The sequence below is a fragment of the Leuciscus leuciscus genome (genome assembly GCF_965113295.1).
Source record: "Leuciscus leuciscus genome assembly, chromosome: 16".
Taxonomy (NCBI): Eukaryota; Metazoa; Chordata; class Actinopteri; order Cypriniformes; family Leuciscidae; genus Leuciscus; species Leuciscus leuciscus.
The window spans coordinates 20,233,345-20,255,604 of record NC_138740.1 but is presented as its reverse complement, the minus strand read 5'-3'; the positions used below and the strand labels follow the sequence as shown (position 1 = coordinate 20,255,604).

The following is a 22,260-nucleotide window of genomic DNA, read 5'->3' as shown; positions in this document are numbered from 1 at the left end:
GTCAATTTGGAGCTGAAATGCCTACTGGCCTTGAAAAAAAGGGCCCATTTCAGTGTGAACTTCAACTTCTTGCCCTCTTGTTGCTCTTGTTCTTCACTGCATAGTTGGGCGCTAATATTTCACCGCAATTGGACATGGCATCGAATCACAGCAGCTGTATAGAATTGAGGGTCTGAAATGGAGCCAGTGCCGTGCTGCGTCAGCTCGGTATGAAACCACCGCAGGGCGGGACGGGTGCCCGACATGCTTTAAACTGCCAAGCTATCCGCACTGAAACAGCCCTAGAGAATGAACCTGGGCAACAGCGTGGACCGATTTGCCAGGGTAAAACGAGAGGTTGTAATGTGAGCTGCCTCGCTGCTGAAGCAACAATGGACTGCGTGAATAAAGTCCTGCTATACTTAATGAACAATGCAGGGAAAGACATCAAGAAGGTTCACAGAAACAAGAGACAAAAAAAAAAACAGCAATTAAAAAGTATGTTTTAGACCCTTTCTTTAACTTCAATTTTCTGAGGTATTTTTACTACTTAATACCTATCTCATTTAAATGAAAATAAAATACATCTAAATTATAGCTTCAGAAACATGGCTGTCCTAGAAGATTAACCACAGGTAAACTTCTTTGACTATGTACCTGTTCCACTAGGTCTTTCCATTAACACTTTCCATTTTGTTTGTTTTGCCTCTTCCCATTCATCCCATTGGACAGGACTTCAGACTGACACTGACACATGTTGGACAACTACATACATCAGATGAAATGGACGCGAGTTGTTTTGCGAGTTGTTATTGGGTTCGTTCTGGCGTGTGGAGATCGGATGCTGCATTGCGATGGCCTGCCACACTTTTTTTTCTTCTTGTGTATCCACTTTTGAGGTGTTTTGCTTGCTTATTGGATTTCATCCTGGACTATGTCTTTAAATGCATTTTGTGTTTGATGTTATTTTTAATGTTTGCACTAGATCCACAGTTTTTTTTTAAATGTAAAGTATAAGATGAATATACTTCATAATCCATTTTAAATTGTTACAATGTTACATGTTGTTATACATTTAAGTGCTGAGTAATATTAATTAACAATATGTACTTACTATAGGGTTAGGATAAGGGTTTGGTTGAGGGTTAGTTGCGTGTAATTATGCAAAATTTACTGTTATTACTACAGTAAGTACATTTAACATATGTAACAAAGACACTGTACAATAAAGTATTACCATTTAATAAATACAATAAATGTTAATTGTTTATTCATGTTACTTCACAGTGTATGGCACCTAATGTTAACAGGCAGAATTATTTATTTGAACAATGTGCCAGTTTGTATCAATAATGTATAATGTAAAATTATTAATTGTTTGTTTGTTTTAACTACAGTCGTTTATTAATATCAACCAATAAATCATGAAGGTAAAGTGTCATCAAGATGTTAGATTTTAATTATATTTAATAAAAATATTCCTAGGAATTTTTTAAAGCAAGAAATTAGAAAAAAGAAAAGAAAACAAACTTACAGGCCTGGTTTCACAGACAGGGCTTAGACTAAGCAGGATTAGGGCTTAGTTCAGTTACGACATTTAAGTAGCTTTTATCATCATTCCTTAGAAAAGACATTACTTATGTGCTTCCTGAGACAAAACACTGACATATTTTAACAAGTTGCTTTCAGTTAAAACAGCTCAAACATGAATTTCAGTCTGGGACTAAGCTTCAGACTTGTCTGTGAAACTGGGGCACAATGTTTTGCTTGAAAAGTGCTTGTGCTCTCCTTATAAGCTTATGCTACATATTTTATCTAATAGAATGACATTCAGACATTTTTAAGAGAGGCTCAAGTGACATTTTTTCAAGACATTTTTAAGGGTCACTCTACGCTGGGTTTTAAATCGCATTATTAAAAAGCTCTGCTACAGTATAAAGTGACGTTAGGTGCTCTCCATTTGTTTCCGCTCAGCATCTGCTACAAGTGCAGGTATTTGGTCATCATTGGTATACTGATATTTGGGTTTTCTTAAACGCCCTCCCAACTGATTAATGCTTTGCTAAATGACTGATCTTCCTCTTTTTCCTCAAATCTCACCTAAACACCAGGATGCCAAAGAGAAGCCACCTGTCATTCCTGGCGCTTGTGTTCGTCTAAATGAGCAAACAGAGGAGGTGGGGGGAATGTAATGAAGTGTTCTGGCGAGTGGTCCCCTAGGTGGGATGTGGGTTACAGAGTGCTGAACACCTGCTCATGAAAGCTGCTAGCTAACTTGTTGAGTTTGGGTTGTCACGCATCACAACAACAGTTTGAACTGCTGAAATATGAGGAACGGTTATAACGAAACGCTAAAACACATGGGATCAATCAAGCTTATTTGTTTGATTGGAGCTAAAGTGTCTGTTGTCAGCAGAGTCCAAAATTAACACCCCCCCAAGAGCTCAATGCGAGTAAAATTCAGTATTGGCTATTAAGCCGATTAAAGCCGTTTGCCAGTAACTTAATTCAGAACGGCAACATTTTAAATCAAATTATAATAATTACAGTCTGACCTCACTGATTTAAGCGGCATATCATTTAACTGAAGACCCACAAACTTCTACTTCAAATGGAAAACTTAGTTTATGCCTGACACATGTGGAATATTTCTCATATTAATCCACCCAGATGAAAGTATCAGGAACAAAACCACAATGTGTCCTGTCGTTTGTGACAGGCGCAGTTTCACTGAGAGACGGATACTGACTCTTCTTATATTATTCTGTGAAAAAAACCAGCTCAATAATTCCAGTGTCAAGGTGATTTAAATATATATATATATTTATAAAAATTATGCGAAATACAGTTTCATGGCTGTTAAGGAATATTTATGGCTGGGAATTTTCTCAAAATACTCACCATTGGCAGTCGGGTTGTCAGCCTACTTCTAGACAACCCATGTGACTGCGGTGGCCCAAGGAGAGTTTTTTTTTTTTACCGGACGCTTAGCCTGACGTTTCACAGCAGAGGTGAAACTAAACCACTGCTATCATGATGCAATCAGAAAGTCTATGAAGTCTCCAAAACAGAATTGATTTCCTCACTCTGAAGGAATAAGAATTTATCGGCCTGGTTATTTTCTAAATGTTGCAGCGTGATTCCACTCTATATCATCGAATCAATATCACTTTATATAGGCCTCTGATAATGTTGTCTGCCTATATATACGCCTTACATGGGTTATGACCTATACTCATTTATCTGCCCTTGAAAATTATGACATTTAATCATTTGTGCCATTTTCTATATGTGAAAGAAATGATCCTTTATTTTTTTGCAAATGAATATTTGCTCATGAAAAGAGGATGCAGATATGAAACATTTGAGCCATTACTGTGCACTCAAAATATCTGTATTATTTTGCGATTTGGCTCTTTGTTATGCTTTAGTGTAGTGGAACAAGCGAGGGCTGGTGCATTAAGTTCCTGATAGGTTAAGCATTTGTAAACAGTGTTTAATTCTATAAATACACTGAATGAACTGTCCACACACACACACCGTCTTTAGGGGAAAAATTCAATTTTCCTGCTTCAGTTACTTCCTGCAATTCAACTAAAAAGACTTGCCCTGTGTATTGAGCAAGATAAAACCAGTTCCTGAGCTGTGTGCCATTTAAAACCACCAAATCACAAAACAACTTTTATAATCCTTACTGTATGAAACAGGAATTTTGGCCAGGATATTGAAGGGCTTGTGCCTTTTTTTAGGCTGTAGTTCTCACAGGCATGTATCATGGCTGTTCAAAAGTGTTTTGAAGGTGGTATTATTTGAAAGTTTTTACATACAAATATTTATTAATTTGAAGGAATAATGTTTTGCATGATTCCGTTGATTAAACAATTGAATGACTCACTCATAAAGGCCATCACATGTTTAATTCTAAATGACCACTAATTTGGAATAAATTAACTCGGAGACAGTCACTTTTCAACACCTACTGGTGATACAATGTAATATTTATATTCTCAGATTAATAAATATTACAGACGGTTTTCTTATGGCAATATCACGACTCTAAACCCTGTGGTATAAAAGGAAAACAAAAATAATTTGGCTACACCACCTCCCCGAAGAACAGTTGAGCAAAAAAGATTTATTCTTGCTCTCTTCATGCAGGTTCGAAAAAGGTTTTACATGTTTCTTCTTTTCAACAAGGCAAACAGGAATCTCCAATAAAGCATTGGGATTGGATTTCACTGAAGGCTCCTGTGAGATGCTGCGATTAGATAAGCTGTGTGTATGGAGGATAAAGGGAAGTGAGTTAAGGAGCAGTGTAGTTATTTGCTGTATGTTCCCAGATGCCCACAGAAGGAGAGATATTGGAATCATGTCCACTGGATCATGTGTGGACATGATATTCCTTACAGTTCTGGTAATCTAAGTCAGCCGTCTATAGACAAATCTAGACAAAGCCAGGAGATGACACAACGCTCCAGAGTTATTTGTGCAAGATTTCACATAATTTTAATGAATTATTCCAAGTTATCGAGTGATTCTGCAGTAATGTGTTAATGAGCATTACTGCAGCAAGGGTATAGCGCAGAATATTAATGAAAGAAATAGCTCATTTTATTGTCTTTGTGCTAGTAGAGTAGTAGAGACTAGCCTACTACATTCTTTAAATGAATGATTTTATTCCACCACGTTTGTGTAATAATAAAGTAAAGATATGTGCTTTTTATATATGTGCTAGGCCTATGCTGTGCTCTCAGAAAAAAAGGTACGAAAGCTGTCACTGATACCTTCAAAAGGTACTAACTGACCGTAGTCAGATTAGATGCCATATTGAATTTAAAACGGATGAAATCAAAAGATGAAAACAATGGCACCCAATGTATAAAGGTCCATCATTTTTACAACTAAACTTTTAGAACTGTTTTTTTTTTTTTTGCAATTTTTGCTAATTCAGAATGATTTACTTCAAATCATAATGAAATTGTAGCAGATTCAAATGACATGAATTTTATGATTTTTTGGTAGCACTTGATTTTACAGTCCTGTTCCCCATGTACTTATTATAGTAGTTACAATAACTGTGAGGGCGGCTCGACAATAAGGACTGCCCGATGGCCCGGGGCCAGTGTGAACGATGCTCGGGACAGTTGAGGGAACTGTCACTTGCCCGATCGGGCCAGTGCTGTAGGGGTGTGCGATATATCGTCTATGATATTTTAATTGTTGATTTAACGATCTGACATTATCGAGTATGTCCCTCACATTACAAAAACACACCCATTGCATGCATACACGACTAATGTTACGTGATGTAGTCTGGTAGATTAGACTAGCGCGCGTGCACATTTAGAGTGTATGTTTTTACGGCGTGATTTAGTCAATTAATAATGCCCCCAGATTCAAGATAAGTGGCAAAAATGCCCCTGTATGTCTTATATAATGTAAATCATTTAATATAGTTAACCTATATTACATGAAGAGCACCGTTTTTCTCCAAATATCAGCATGATTACAAATGTGACATTGATTTTATACAACGTACAGTTTATTAATCAAGTTAATATTAAGTGACTTACATTTTAGACATCAAATCTCCTGTTTCACATCATGGATGTACTGCTGACAAATCTGCAGCAACTGCGTGATGCTATTATGTAAATATGGACCAAAATCTCTGTGGATTGTTCCCAGAATCAATGCCACGAAGAATTAAAGCAGTTCTGAGGGCACAATGGAGTCCAACCTGATACTAGCAAGGTGTACCTAATAAAGTGGCCAGTGAGTGTATTTTCCTCTAGAAAAAAATAATATATATATATATATATATATTTATAGCCATACTTTTTCATGGCCTGGAAATCACAATTTTTTATTATTTTAATTCCCTGATGTTACCAGGTTTTCCATGGTCATGTCTAGGAACAGTCTGGTGAAATATCAGGACTCCTGGAAGGCCTCTCAGCCAATCAGATTCGAGGACCAGAGCTAACAACAGCTAATTTACTGTATATCAGTATTTTATCTCAGAAATGAATGTTTTTCAAATAGCATATTACTTTTTAGTAATCTCCTTTAGGGGATAGTTCACCCCCAAAAATAACATTTTGTCATTATTTACTCACCCATGTTGTTCCAAACCTGTATGAGTTTCTTTCTTCTGATGAACACAAAATCATTTTGAAGAAATTCAAAGAAAAAAGAAACACAAAATATATTTTTTTTTTAATGTTGGCAACCAGAGAGTTGACGGTAGCCATTGACTATAGTATTTGGAAGTCAGTGGCTGTATCTTCAACCGTTTGGTTACCAACATTCTTCAAAATATCTTCTTTTGTGTTCAGCAGAAGAAAGAAACTCATACAGGTTTGGAACAATTTGAGGGTGAGTAAGTGATTTTAATTTTAATTTCGATCAAAACATTTATTTTTGGGTGAACTGTCCCTTAAATACAGTATAAAATGCTTCTAAAATAGAATGGAAAGTAATTAAGCGGAAAATAAAGAAAATAATAAAAGATAAAAAGATCTTTCCTCACTAGATGTGGACTGTATGCCAAAAACAAACAAGCTGCCACTTTTGGGACAACTAGAACATTTTTGTCGGATCCATCCCAAGCATTTTTTTCAATGGATTTGATTAAACTGATTTGCACTTTTTCTCTTTCACTGGGTGTTTAGCTGCATTAGATAGTTTTGAATAATTACTTGATGAATTTAAAAATACATCAGAAAAAAATCTTTGTGACTGATCTATGATGTATATTTAATTGTAACTTCTTTTTTAAATCATGCATAGCCCAGACTCCATAGGATTCATTTCCTATTTCCTAACACAAATGTAAAATCAAGTCAGTTCAAATATACAGCATGTAGTATGACTCACATACTCGTCTTTAGTGTTTGGAGAGTGATTAACCTTTCGGATAAGTTTGCCTGTCAGTCTGGGTACTGGGCTCATCAAGGTAAATGTGAACACCCATCATTTGTGGTTCATTAAATCTACGTGTTCAGCCAAACCTAGATGCTTCTGACAAATCAAATACCTTGCAGCACTCCCACAGAAACCAAGTTAAAGTTTCTCTAGTTTGAATGGTCCAGGGAAATAAAACCGTACAAAAGTAGTTTATAGTATATCAGATTTAACTTCCCGTTGGCGTGAGTTACAACACACGTATCTGCATGATTACAATACTATGAAATGGTAAAAAAAACTGGCCAGACATGTTACATCTAGCAGTCACAATGCAAAATCTGCAAAGAAGAAACTGACGCAGTCTACTTAGCATTCGTTGCAGACACTCACATGTTTGCAACACAATATTTGCTTCTCTCCCACAAAACCATTCCACGGGTGCCAGGGTGTATTAACCTCCTACATTACGCAGGATAAACCACACCGGATTTACACTTATTTTCTCACAGTGTGGATGTAGACTTTGAGACTTGATAAGCAAGCTCTGCAGGCTAAGAACATCCTGCACATTTCAAAAAGGAACAGCAAATATAACATGCTGGAGAGAAATTAAAATAAGTCTAGGGATGCGAGAACAACCAAATACAATCTTAATACTAAATAAGTCCTTTTAGCATTATTGTGGGGTCTGTTAATAGCGACAATGCTATTTACAGTATAAAAAAAGCAATCTGAAAAAGCTGCAAGATTTAATTGAAACCACAGGACCTGGAATAAATTTTTTATGGGTTGTTTTCCAAAGCTGCAAATGAAATTCATTTTATGGTGTGGACCAATAATAACATTCTGGGCTCTCAGCCATAACCATAAATAAACTACACGACATTTGAAAGAATAAATATGAAAATATCATTTTTTTTCTTCTGTGGGCATTTTCTGATGTCTAATCACAAAGGAAGCAAACAAATTAGCAAAACTTACTTTCACCTGAACATTGGTGTTTTATTTGGAAAACTTCTCTAGATTACCATATTACCTTGGTTAATCAAATCTAAATGACTTTTTAAGTTGACAGTGTGGATGGAAATCAAATGAAGACACGTACCCTGCAGTCAGACTAACAGCCTAGCACTGAAATATTAGCAATTTCATGTAATTGCAGAAACCTGGCAGTGAATTACTCTCAATGCGAGACGCTTCGGTGGGGGACTGGAGTTCCCTCTGAGAGGTTTTTTTGAAGTTGCAGGCGTCCAGTTTCCCTCAATTTGGTTCAATTTGAAACTGTTGGAAATGTTTTGAATATAAATGAGAGTTAAAGACTGTACTTTACCAATTGTACATATGTGACATCTCAGTTCTCTTTGCATTAGTTAAAGGTGCAGTATGCAATTTTTCGACGTTACGACGTTCACATTTCAGGTTTAATACATAGAAGCATCTATATAGGAGTAGGTTGATTCCCTCAAAAAGTGTAAACATTGTGTGTCTGTGGCGCTATCAAAATACTGCTGTTTTCTTGAATATCCCGACCAGCAACACAGGCTCAACCAATGGTGTGAGTTTTGGGCGTGGCTATCTATTTCTAAATATACCTTTTTGGGCTATACAAGCTATAAAGTCATTATTTAATTTGATAACCCTTGTGGTATATATACAGTGGGGAGAACAAGTATTTGATACACTGCCGATTTTGCAGGTTTTCCCACTTACAAAGCATGTAGAAGTCTGAAATTTGTATCATAGGTAGAGGTCGACCGATTCATCGGTTTTGAGAGGACGCATGACTGTTTGGATTTATATGAAATGATAACACTTACAATAAAATTCCATATGTAACATTAACTAAGGTTAATAACTTCTGTATAAGGATTGTTCATTATTTGTTAATTAACATGTACTAATACATTTTTAAATTAAGGTTTTTATTTGTTAACCATAGTTAATGCACTATCAAACTAACATGAATGATCAAGGTGCAATTGTATTGCTCAAATATTATACCGATCAAATTTTGTTACTTTTTTATTCATTAAGTTGGCTTGAAAAATAACAGTTTAATAGTTACATTTTGAATGTAACTGGTTTTATTTGTTATTTAGAGTATTACTTTTTGTTTCAGTTTGAATGAATGTCTTTTATTGACTTCAATATTTATTCATATTATATATTTATTTCATTTAGCATGTTTTCATGGTTCAGTACAGTTTTATTATTTTTATAATAAAGTTCAGCACTGTTTTACTTGGAGTGTTATGTTTGTTTTTATCCAGTATCAATTTTTAAAACTATCGGTTGATTAATCGGTTATCGGCAAGTATGGCCCAACCTAGCTATCATTATCAGTAAAATCCACTATCGGTCGACCTCTAATCATAGGTACACGCATTCACCGTGAGACACGCAATTGACACTTTTCACACGCTCTCACGCCACACATCCATTTTCTCACGCACAGAAAAATCGTGAGGCAAAGAGGACACGGAGACCGACAGACTAGACAGAGCAGGTTAGTTATGTATAGTACTCTTCAACTGTGAGTGACGGAATCTAAAACAAAAATCCAGAAAATCACATTGTATGATTTTTAAGTAATTAATTTGCATTTTATTGCATGACATAAGTATTTGAAACATCAGAAAAGCAGAACTTAATATTTGGTCCAGAAACCTTTGTTTGCAATTACAGAGATCACACGTTTCCTGTAGTTCTTGACCAGGTTTGCACACACTGCAGCAGGGATTTTGGCCCACTCCTCCACACAGACCTTCTCCAGATCCTTCAGGTTTCGGGGCTGTCGCTGGGCAATACGGACTTTCAGCTCCCTCAAAAGATTTTCTATTGGGTTCAGGTCTGGAGACTGGCTAGGCCACTCCAGGACCTTGGGATGCTTCTTACGGAGCCACTCCTTAGTTGCCCTGGCTGTGTGTTTCGGGTTGTTGTCATGCTGGAAGACCCAGCCACGACCCATCTTCAATGCTCTTACTGAGGGAAGGTGGTTGATGGCCAAGATCTCGCGATACATGGCCCCATCCATCCTCCCCTCAATACGGTGCAGTCGTCCTGTCCCCTTCGCAGAAAAGCATCCCCAAAGAATGATGTTTCCACCTCCATGCTTCACGGTTGGGATGGTGTTCTTGGGGTTGTACTCATCCTTCTTCTTCCTCCAAACACGGCGAGTGGAGTTTAGACCAAAAAGCTCTATTTTTGTCTCATCAGACCACATGACCTTCTCCCATTCCTCCTCTGGATCATCCAGATGGTCATTGGCAAACTTCAGACGGGCCTGGACATGCGCTGGCTTGAGCAGGGGGACCTTGTGTGCGCTGTAGGATTTTAATCCATGACGGCGTAGTGTGTTACTAATGGTTTTCTTTGAGACTGTGGTCCCAGCTCTCTTCAGGTCATTGACCAGGTCCTACCGTGTAGTTCTGGGCTGATCCCTCACCTTCCTCAAGATCATTGATGCCCCACGAGGTGAGATCTTGCATGGTGCCCCAGACCGAGGGAGATTGACCGTCATCTTGAACTTCTTCCATTTTCTAATAATTGCGCCAACAGTTGTTGCCTTCTCACCAAGCTGCTTGCCTATTGTCCTGTAGCCCATCCCAGCCTTGTGCAGGTCTACAATTTTATCCCTGATGTCCTTACACAGCTCTCTGGTCTTGGCCATTGTGGAGAGGTTGGAGTCTGTTTGATTGAGTGTGTGGACAGTGGTCTTTTATACAGGTAACGATTTCAAACAGGTGCAGATAATACAGGTAATGAGTGGAGAACAGGAGGGCTTCTTAAAGAAAAACTAACAGGTCTGTGAGAGCCGGAATTCTTACTGGTTGGTAGGTGATCAAATACTTATGTCATGCAATAAAATGCTAATTAATTATTTAAAAATCATACAATGTGATTTTCTGGATTTTTCCAGAACTTTCTGGAGTTGAAGTGTACCTATAATAAAAATTACAGACTTCTACATGCTTTGTAAGTAGGAAAACCTGCAAAATCGGCAGTGTATCAAATACTTGTCCTCCCCACTGTATATAGACTGGGAAACATCGGGAAGAAAAAAGCTTCAAGAAACCTTAAGGAATGTGTTTATTCTTTATGGGGTGATATCAATTTTGTAGTGTTCACTCATTATTATTGTAGGCAATGTGACAGCTTTACCTGAGATAATAAGGTTTTTTATAAACTTGTCTGGCTCATTGATGCTTTGCAAAAGCAACACGTCAAGCACTGCAGCTGTCAACTCTGTTTAACCCAAGTTCAGATGAGGATAAATGCCTCAAATTCAATTACAAAAATAAAAATGTTTTTCTATCGAATCAAGGAAACACTTGCTAAAAAGTGAAAAGAGGGGTCAGATTAAGCTTTATAACTTGCATATCTACGAGGAATGGGTAAATGCTACAAGAAACAGTTGAGGCTTTTGATGCTCTTGCTGCTTTGCTGCAGAACTGAAAGCCATATAACTTATTAAACTTCTAGGATCCACGGTGTCCTATTTTTGTTGGCAGCTTCGATAAACAAATCAGTGCATTCCCACCAGGGCTCTGTGCGTGCTCCAGAATCCCCCACCATCAATTCACAACACAGTCACAAACATCTCAGAACTCCATGCAATGAAAGCAGAGATGGAATGCACATTTACAAAAATACCAGGAAGGGGAGCTGAATATGTAATGGTAAGATTATAAACACCTTATTTAATAAATATATATATATATATATATATATATATATATATATAGAGAGAGAGAGAGAGAGAGAGAGAGAACAAACATATCACATACTGTGTGATTAGAAAAAAGGTGAAAATGAGTTCTAACACTCATTGTCGCCTGGTTTCACAGACAAGGCTTATACCTAATCCCAGATTAAAACACATATTTGAGCTGTCTTGCATTATACTTATATTAAATCCTAAAATATGTCAGTGCCATTGATTTGTCACAAGATGCACTGTAGTAATGTTTTTTTTTCGAAGGCACGTTTAAAAAATCTACTTAAATGTCCTAATTTAACTAAACCCTGGTTTAATCTAAGCCTTGTCTGTGAAACCAGGTCTATATGTATAACAGATCTAAGTCACTCATAAGATGTCATGATGCAAGAGAAGTTTCACCGATTAGTTTCACTGATTCACATAATATTTTAGCTACTGTAAAACCAACATTAGAAAAGAAAAATCTACAAACTAGTTAAGCGCACTAATCCATTAGACAATTGGTGGTGGATGACTATCAACTAGTGCAATCGATGCTGTCTTTGTGATCTTCATGAATCTTTTGTTAGCGGCATTCTATATGTTAACATTTTCTTCACAAACCTAATAGAGTCTGAAAAGAAGAGGTGTGGAGGAAGAGCTTATGTCGTATGATGAAGAGCATAACATTAATGTTCAAAGCCCTTAAAAATCTCATTTAGCCATCAGTTGGCAATGCTTTCCAGCTTAAATGGGTTGTGAATCCAAAGTGATTTCTGTAATGAAACACACTAACAATATACACCATCACACAGCTGATGCACTTTACAAGATTAATGAATACTGCCGTTTTCAGGAAACCAAGAAACACACACAAAGATAACATCAGAAATCTCCGTAATGTGGCTCTAAGCATGTAGGGCACAATGGCACACGTGAAATGTTCATATTGTAACAAAGTACATTCTGCACATATTCTTCTGAAGCATATTCGGTGTCTGACTATTAACTTACCTTTATTTCTATAAAAACAAGTATTAGTTGGAATTTTAACAAATTTATAAATCGGGCTCACTATCCTCATTAACACAAAACAAAGTACTGCTGATATTATTTGGAAATATCTGAAAAGAGCATAAAAGAACTGACGATGTTTTGTGGAGGTAAAAGCTTATTTGGATGAATGAAAGTTTTTTTTTTAGAGAGATGCTACATTAGAGATGAGACAGTTTCAGGCAGAGAAACCCAATTCAGAAAACATTTAAAGAGCTCTAGACATGTCAGCCCAATAATGCTCCGGCCTCTCCAAAAGACTCACTGGCAGACAACCCTGAAATGTCCTCTAATCAGCCCTGACACCCATTTAAAGGCCAGAGGAAGACAGAGTTGGTGAATAGAGGAAAGATATAAGATTGCAGAGCTTAGTAAATCATAATGTAATATAAAACATTTGGACGGAATCATTTCAGAACATGTCAAACATATTAAATTTACAATTGATATCACATTTAATCCTGCTGTTATTTGATTAAACAGGCCTTTGTTGTGAAAAAGAATAAAGCAGAGCTCACATACACAGCTGTTAAACCCTGTTACAGCTCTGGGAGCTTGTATTATTTTCGATTAAGCATTTGGTTTCGTGCTCTATATAATTATTTATGGTATCAGAGCAGAGACTCTGCCTCCAGCTAAAGTGAAGATATTAACACTTACATATTTCATACACTTAGAGAGCATGTATAATGTCGACTTCTACAAATGTGAATATCAAATTAATGTAAAAAAATATTTTGTACCTCTTCTTGTTTTATAATTATATTAATTATATATTGTACTCATTCTAATTGTATGACTCATATCTGCCTTAAGCTTATTAACAGTTTAATAGCTCGTCCTTTTTTTGTTTTTTTTTAATTAAAATTGTATGATCACTTGTTTAATCTTATTATTGTACATTTAATTTTTATATACAGTCTGTCAGAATTAAATGAATATTTTTTTTTTTATGTTTTGGATTTGTTTGTAAAGCCCCTGAGATCTTATACACTGATCTTTTTATATAAATATTATAGCATATAGTATTTTTATATATTATAATAATCAGAGTGCATGACCAAAGCAATATTAATATACTGTAAATAAAAGTTGCTGCCTTACATTTTTTAAGTACAATCATCTTGGATGTTTAAGTCATTTCAACTTAAATTATATTAAACTGACCTTAAAAAATTAGTTGTACTTAAAAAGAAAAGAAAATAATATTATGTAATATAAAAACATGTTGTCATAACTTGTTGATCATATAATTCTTTACAGTGTACAAGTAATGATGCATGAGTGTATATCATACAAAAACTAATGACATCCACATTCATGAATATGTAATATATAAATATAATATATATTTATAATTGACTCACCTTTAATTTGAAAGAGAAGCAGAAATCACACCAGGGGACCACATGAAAGACAAAAAAAGATAGAAGAAAAAAAAGTTAGAATATTGAACAAAATCTCTTTCACTTTAAAATATGCAGGATGTTTAGAATGTGCTGTAAAAACAATTCAAATGTTTTAATATGTTTATTATGTTTTATGAAAAATATATATATATTTTTACATATGAAAAATATAAATATACATTGGCTGTTAGAAAACAAACGGACTCAATTAACTAAATCTTTTCCCTGAAGTTTCAGATGCTCAACACTATTTCCCACTGCACCACAGGCAACTGACTTGTTTTCCACTATTAATGGTGGTCAAATTAAACATGATGAAGGTAGTAAACATCCCGACAAATGTTTACCCTTTTTCAAATCGGACACCTTTTACAAAGGTTACTAAATGAATGCATGAGCCTGTATTAATGAGAAAACAGCACAAACACCTTAAAGCACCGTAACAGTCCCACGACATGCATTTAGCAATTTATTGCAGCTATTGTCCGGGACATGAATGAGAATTAATGGGATGATTTAATTCATGTGCATAATTATTAAAACATGTCATTCTAAAAGGCAAGATCTTCTGTATTTCTAGATTTTTGTGAATGATTTTGCGTTATCTCCCCGCTTTAGAAGCAACTGGGAAAAAGGGCAAGCGTGTGTGCAGATGTGTCTGTGTGGGTCTATATGGAAAAGTGCAAATTTGAGGCCTTTTTTCGAACCTGAAAATACAAGTCTGTCTCAATTTGCATTTTAACAAAGGCTTCCTGGGCTGTTGAAGGTGTTACTTGTTTCAGCTGATGTTGCGTTTTTGTGCCGCGCTGTGATTCTTAAATGGGTCATCCGAAACAGAAGAGGGGAAAAGGAGGAGGTCCTGTTCTCCCCCGCCCACTCTCTCTCTCTCTCTCTCGCTCTCTCTCTCTCCATATACAGAGCTAATTAGGCATCCCAGCTCAACTTCTCCTCAGAGACTTCTGTGCACTGCCTTGCTTGTCTCTATCCAGCTCAGTCATGAATAATTACTCTTTTGCTGGGATCTCCAGCCCAGCTTGACGGCAGGGGCGGAGACGCAGCCAATGAGCTTACTGAGATTCCAAAATAAAATCCACTCCCTCTCTCTGCAGTGTAGCTGTGAGTTTTCATTATGTCATTTCAACAATATCTATCTAACAGGCTTTTGTTCACAATTCTGCATCACACAAACAAAACTAAAAACATATGACTCGCTTTGAAGGCCATTCATAGAGAGCCAAACTGTGACGTTGTCTCCCCTGTCAAAACAAGCCTGGGACGCTGAACGGGTTGTTCATAATCGTTTGCAGGTCGGCCCCCGCTGTTGTTCAGCAAACAGAGTTGTCAGCATAATGTTCTCTCATTCTCATGGGACACATTTCTGTTCAGTGCTGTTCACCACCAACATATTATAACTGATTTTACCTCCAAAAGCCATCTTACACTTTTTTTTTTTTTTTTACTTTAAAATGGACACACTGGGATGAAAACCAAAATTGAAAATGCTTTTTAAATCAGCCGTTGTTTTTTTTAAAACACAGTAATAATACTAATAATAATAACTTGTGAACCGTATATTTTTTATTGTGGATAAATGGTGATTGCACACCGTTTTTTTTAAACGATATAACAGTTTCTCTTCATATTTTCAGCCTGTTTTCTCTTTTGGGGCAAAAACTGAAAATGGCCTTTCCGTGCAGATTATTTTTAGCTGAATTTATAGCGCATCCCTAATATTATTGCAAAACATTACCTCTTTCTGTACACAGATGTGTCTTAATAGCCACACAGTGTGTGCGTGTCACAGGATGTTTCCTTCTCGGCTGCCCTAATGCTTTCTGACTCAACCAGTTGGCTCCAGATCCTTTGACCTCACCCCAGGCCCTTCCGCTGGCTTTCAAATTAGTTTCAAAATTAGTATGCTATTTTTTCCACCTGTGCTATTTTCTCCTCCTGTTATGTTTTTGTCAGGACTTATTGTGTCCTCTGGGAACAATTACTTCAGCTGAAAAAGGCTCGTCCCCTGGGGCTGTTTTTTCGAGCCTCTGTTGGTCAGAGGACACGCTAAACTGCTGGAATGTCCATCGACGTGCGACAAATTTTCAGCCTGGGGGTTTATCATGGCTTAAAAGAAAGGAACGGCGCTACAGAGTTTTGCAGCCACGCTTAGCGTGAGCCATCGGTTCTTGCCGGTTGTCTCTTTGAGGCTGCAATTTGATGGAGAAAGAGGGATCGAAAAATGGCCTTGCTACCAGAGAGAAATACTACAGTAAGTGCTTGTCACAAAGAGCTCTTCTTTGCCGCCAGTCCACCCCTCGATGGGAGAACCAATTTAGAGCCATTTTTTCACCATGCACAGATGAAACAATCTTGCCTTTTTACCCATGACTGTAGTGTGCATCAAAATGGCTAAAGATGAAAATGGCAGGTTTCACATGGGCACTCTGGCCTACTTCCTATCAGCGGCCCGTGTGAAATACGCTTCTACGACACGGATAGCCTCATTCCCGCTCCATTCCTCCAGGTTGCCACACGTCCAAGAGCACCAGCCTGACACTAGCATGACAAAAAGCATTAGCTCACCATGAAGAACGCATTACTCCAAAGAGCTTAGGCTTTGTTCACACTGCCATAGTAATGACTTAAGACATATGAAAGTAGTTAGTCATTGTGGAACAGACTCTGCTCATGTCCATCAACATCTTGCCGCTGCGCTAAACCCATAAGCCCAACCAAAAAATGCTGAATATTCACATGATCCTTTAAGAATTATTTGAACACATTCATAAAAAAACACTTCAAACTCCATATGGATGTTGGTCTGTAAAGACAGGTTATACACCCCTCCAAAAATAGTCATGTACACTGGTTTCGAAGTCACAGTTTCCGCACAGCAGAAAACAAAACAAAACATGTTTATTTTTGTTTTTTAGTAAACGGTGGTTTACTGAACAAACTATGTCTGTCTTTAAAGGGATACTCCACTTTTTTTGGAAATAGGCTCATTTTACAACTCCCCCAGAGTTAAACAGTTGAGTCTTACCGTTTTCGAATCCATTCAGCCGATCTCCGGGTCTGGCGGTACCATTTTTAGCATAGCTTAGCATAGATCATTGAATCGGACAGGACCATTAGCATCTCTCTCAAAAAAATGACCAAAGAGTTTCGATATTTTTCCTATTTAAAACTTGACTCTTCTGTAGTTACATCGTGTACTAAGACCGACGGAAAATGTAAAGTTGCGATTGTCTAGGCTGATATGGCTAGGAACTATACTCTCATTCCTGCGTAATAATCAAGAAACTTTGCTGCCATACCATGAGTGCAGCAGGCGTAATGATATGAAAATAGTCCCCAGCTCGGTAACTTCCAACATGACCGGGACTAAGTTTGTCTAACCTATTAGACCTATTTTCAGGAGCTGCTTCATATCATTACGCCTGCTGGACCCATGGTATGGCAGCAACGTTTCTTGATTATTACGCAGGAATGAGAGTATAGTTCCTAGCCATATCAGCCTAGACAATCGCAACTTTACATTTTCCGTCGGTCTTAGTACACGATGTAACTACAGAAGAGTCAAGTTTTAAATAGGAAAAATATCGAAACTCTTTGGTCATTTTTTTGAGAGAGATGCTAATGGTCCTGTCCGATTCAATGATCTATGCTAAGCTATGCTAAAAGTGGTATCGCCAGACCCTGAGATCGGCTGAATGGATTCGAAAACGGTAAAAATCAACTGTTTAACTCTGGGGGAGTTGTAAAATGAGCCTATTTCCAAAAAAAGTGGAGTATCCCTTTAAGTAAAAAAAAAAGTCTGTAAACATTGCTGCAACTGGCAGCAACACAAACTGCATGTTATGATGCTGTTGTAATTGTGGGAAGAGATCTGAAGTGCTTCAACTTTTGGATGAAAAATATATTAGCAGAATATTTTTGAATAAGGTTAGAATTATTGTGCTCCCATTTTAACCCACTCAGTCTATTTGACGCGCATGCGCATTCGTTCATTAAAGTCTGCGAAGTTAAGCGTAGACTCGCTTGCTGTCAGGATAATCCTTTGTGTGAAAAGGAAATGAATTTGCGAATTTGTGACAATTAGAGGTAAATATACAACCGTAAGATGTAAGTTAAGTAGAAAACTATATCGAATTATATCGATATAAACAATATTGTCCCATCCTAGGACGCATGTTCAAGTAAGCCAGATATGCACAGATTCTGCACAATACGCTGTATTTAATATATCATGATGACTCACGAGTTGAGTATTTGCGCTAAATCTGTGCAGATTTGGTTTACACGAACTTCCCCAACAAAGTGAGTAAACATAAGTAAAACTCCAAATTGGCTAGTGATTTGAGTTTTACCCGCATTTGGCGGGTTGGCAGGTGTTAATTTCAAACCCTGATTGTAATTGCAACAGTGTAATATTTCAGCCAACTTGATTTGTTTGTTTGCTAAATTTCCTTGTGAATAACTACAGATTGTATATTTTCTATTAGCTATATTTTCAATTAGCTTTTATTTGTCTTTAACTTTATCTGGCAGTTTTAAATGCCAATTTGCTTCTAAAGGAGAGGAAATCTTGCAATATATATATACGTTTTCAAAACTTAAACCTCAATAGCGGTAACAAAACACAACATTCAAGTAAAAGATGAGCTAATTTGTGGATATTCAGTCGGTTTCACATCTTTGAATGTGAATCGCTTTTAATCTACGTTTCCATGAACTGTAACTAAAAAAAACCCACTGATCTCTGTCACCGTTTCATGCGTCTCTTCTTTTTCCCTTCATGCATTTAGAAGAAACTGCACTGCATCTCCTTCTTTCTACCTTTCTTCTTTCTTTCCTGTATCACAATGTTCCAGGATTTGCTCGGTTTTTGTATTAACAGGCTGTCCTGTCTTGAAATTAATTCGTGACATAAATGTCACTGAATGCCACCAGCATAAAAATCAGCCCAGTGTTTTTGAATCCCGGCACAGCATGGCTCACATATGCTACGGTACAGGGGCAAATTTGATGTGATGCACGTCTCCTCCTCTTAAAAGGACATGCAATACCACATCATGTATGACAGGAGGTCGAGCGCACAAAAACAAAATGTACTCAAAGACGAAATACATACAGTTGCAAGAAAAATACGTTAACCATTCACATTTAATTACCTACATTTTAAAGTCTTTATTGGACACCAAGTTAATATTAAATGTGCAGGGTGGAAAAGGTATGTGAACCCCTGGAATTTAATTTCAGTTTGACCCTATCAATAACCTCCAGCAGATGTGTCCTGTAATTGTGGATCAAACCCGCACAACGGTCAGGAGGGATTTTGCACCTTTCGGTTCTGCAATATTCTTGTGATGTCTGGTGCGAATCGCTCTCTTGAGGTCAAGCCAAAGCGTCTCACTCGGGTTGAGGTCAGGACTCTGACGCGGCCGTTCCAGAAGGCGTATTTTCTTTCGCTGAAGCCGATTTACTCCTGTGCTTTGGGTCACTGTCCTGTTGCATCACCCAGCCTCAGTTGAGCTTCAAATGTCAGACAGACAAGCTGACATTCTCCTGCAATTTCTTTATAGCCTCTTCAACTTACTTTACAGCTAGCTTGAGGTTGTGATGTCGGTAACTCTTAGAAGAAAAGGTTGTATATAGAACCTTAAAGGGTCCTGTCAGGGGCTTCATATAGACCATTTTAGGGGTTCCCATCATTTTATGGATTTAGTTTTAATTAATAAAATTTTTTATAAAAACATTTCTCCTTACACTCTAAAAAATCTTGGGTTATTTTTTCTACCCAAATCCTGGGTTGAGCCTTTTGGGTAAATTTTTTGGGTTCTTTTTTCAGTGCTCAGGTAGTTTTTGTGTTACCCAGACCCTGGGTCAGATATAACAACCCAGGGGTTGAGTTATTTATTGCAGACTTTTTGCGACCTCTTCAGGAAAGAGCAGTGCAGCTCCGTCAAATTGGTGCGTGTCTTCGGTAAAATACAGGTTTGTGTCAGGTTTTTGTATCTATAAATTCGTTATTGTTCTGCATATTGTTTCATTTTATGCAAAGAAACATACAGGGGCGCAATGTGAGTCACCTAAATGAGTGTCGCATCGGTCTTTTAGCGTGATGGAAACGCCTGATGCCTTGTATAAAATTGTATGATTTTATTAAAAAAAAGATACAGAATATATATATATATATATATATATATATAAAGTTTATAGGATTTAAGTTAATCCGTAAACATTTATTCATGTATAAAGTAAAAAAAAGAAAAAGAAAAAGAAAAAAATTAGAAGCTAGTACCACAGTAAAAATGAATCAACCCAGTATGATTGGTTAAGTCAACCCAATTTGCTGGGTAAAATTAACCCCAACAAGTGTTCTATCCTATATTTACCCATCCCTTGAGTTGAAAACAACCCAAATTGGGTTGTTTTTAACCCAGTGTTTTTTAGAACCGTGTGTATAGAACCTTCTGGTATAAAGTGTTCTTTAAAAGTGTGTCAAGAACTTTTTTTTCTAAGTGTGTGTTCTTTTGTTCCCCACATATTGTTTTAATTTAGTGTCATCTGTCCACAGAACATTTTGCCAGTGGCATTGAGGAACATCCAGGTGTTCTTTTGCAAAACAGTTACAGCATCTTGCACAAACAGATGTTTTTCTTTCATTTATTTGATTTAGTCAGTGTTCATAATGTGTTGATTTGCACTATGCCTGCTTGAGTAAAGACGTCAAATGACGGGTGTAAAACATGACCAATCACAAATGCCTATGTTATATCAATTAGCAAACATGCAAGGGATTTGCAAAGATCAAAAAACACACAAGCTTGTTTTTTTTTTAGAAGACTTTAAGTGGGATATGGGTTGGTTCAGGGGACATGAGTCACGACTCAATCCCACGGATGAGAACACGGTTGAAGAGACGGGATCAAAGTGCTTTAAGAGGATCCTAAAGGAAAATACAATCTTCACAGGTCTGCTCTCATAATATCTTCCAGATTGCATGCGGACCCGGATAGTCGGATAACTCTTGATAGATCTCACGCCGGTCAAATGAGATGCTGCAAGTTTATGACATTTTGAGATTGAGGGATGATTCACAAAACAGATGTGACACTTATAAATAAAACCAATGTCTTGATCTTGAACGACACACAATCTGGTTCAACTCAAAAGGTGCTAAATAGCCTACAGAAAGCTAATTTGTTATGTTTGTTTACATTTTCTATTGATCACATCAGCAGTTCTTCATCAAATTATGGAGAAAATCGTTATAACGGAGCATATATCCTGACAAGCACTTGCAATCGAGCACATTTTTGACATTTTAACGGTGTCTGGATTCCAGTGGTGGGCGCGTTTACATCCTTACTTGATTTGTGTAATTCCTTTAGTGACTTGAACGCTAAAACAATGCAGATGGCGTATGCAAATGGCATGGTTTAAAATGAGTTATACACACACGACATGTTTCTGGATCAAGAACAAGCAACAAATGCCCTCTGATCTCAGGGTAAGGGTTAGGACTGTGACTGCCTGATAGTGATGTTTTTCCAGGAACACGTCCTACTTACACTGCATTGTGTGGGCTTGCGCACATGGAGAATCCACAAATATATTCCCAGCATTTTGCATAACCGCAGGCCATTGTTTCCACCATTAATGTTTAGCATCTCTTTGAAGAGCAAAGTGAACGCACTGTTTCCTGTGAGGGTTTGATAAGTTCCTGCTTCTCGCCACTGCAGGTAGGGATGTGCTGGGCCGTGAATCACAATAGGATTGAGCTCGCCGCAGTCAGTGACGACAGAGGATCTCGATTAACAAGTGTCCTCTCTGTCAGCAGTCTTCAGTTCTGCTGGGATGAAGGGAAGTGGATCTGCGCGCTGACTAGCACCTCAAGGGCTCTGGGACTTCAGCTGTCTGCGTGAGGTTAGATATGATGAGGACACAGTCCTCGCGTTAAAAAGCTCATGCCTACACATCTATTTTAAGAGCCCGAGGGGAGTGTGAATGCTCAAATTCAACATATTTACGGAGTCGTGTGAAAAAATAGTGGAAAAGCATGCCCAGAGTGGATGAAGGTAGTATGAAGTTTGGAGAGGAGACCAAGGAAACAGGACAAAAGTGTGTACAGTGAACTTTAGTAGCACGGTGTCTCAAGAAAAAATGACTGGTTCAACAAAGTACATGCATTGACACTTATTTGGCTGA

The 22,260-nt window shown here is 37.4% G+C and overlaps 1 protein-coding gene across 3 annotated transcripts in view; it reads right to left on the bottom strand.

The window, feature by feature from the left end:
* nrxn2a (neurexin 2a) overlaps positions 1 to 22,260 on the bottom strand; it is a 390,641-nt gene that overhangs the window by 51,396 nt on the left and 316,985 nt on the right. The gene's annotated exons all lie outside the window — the stretch shown is intronic.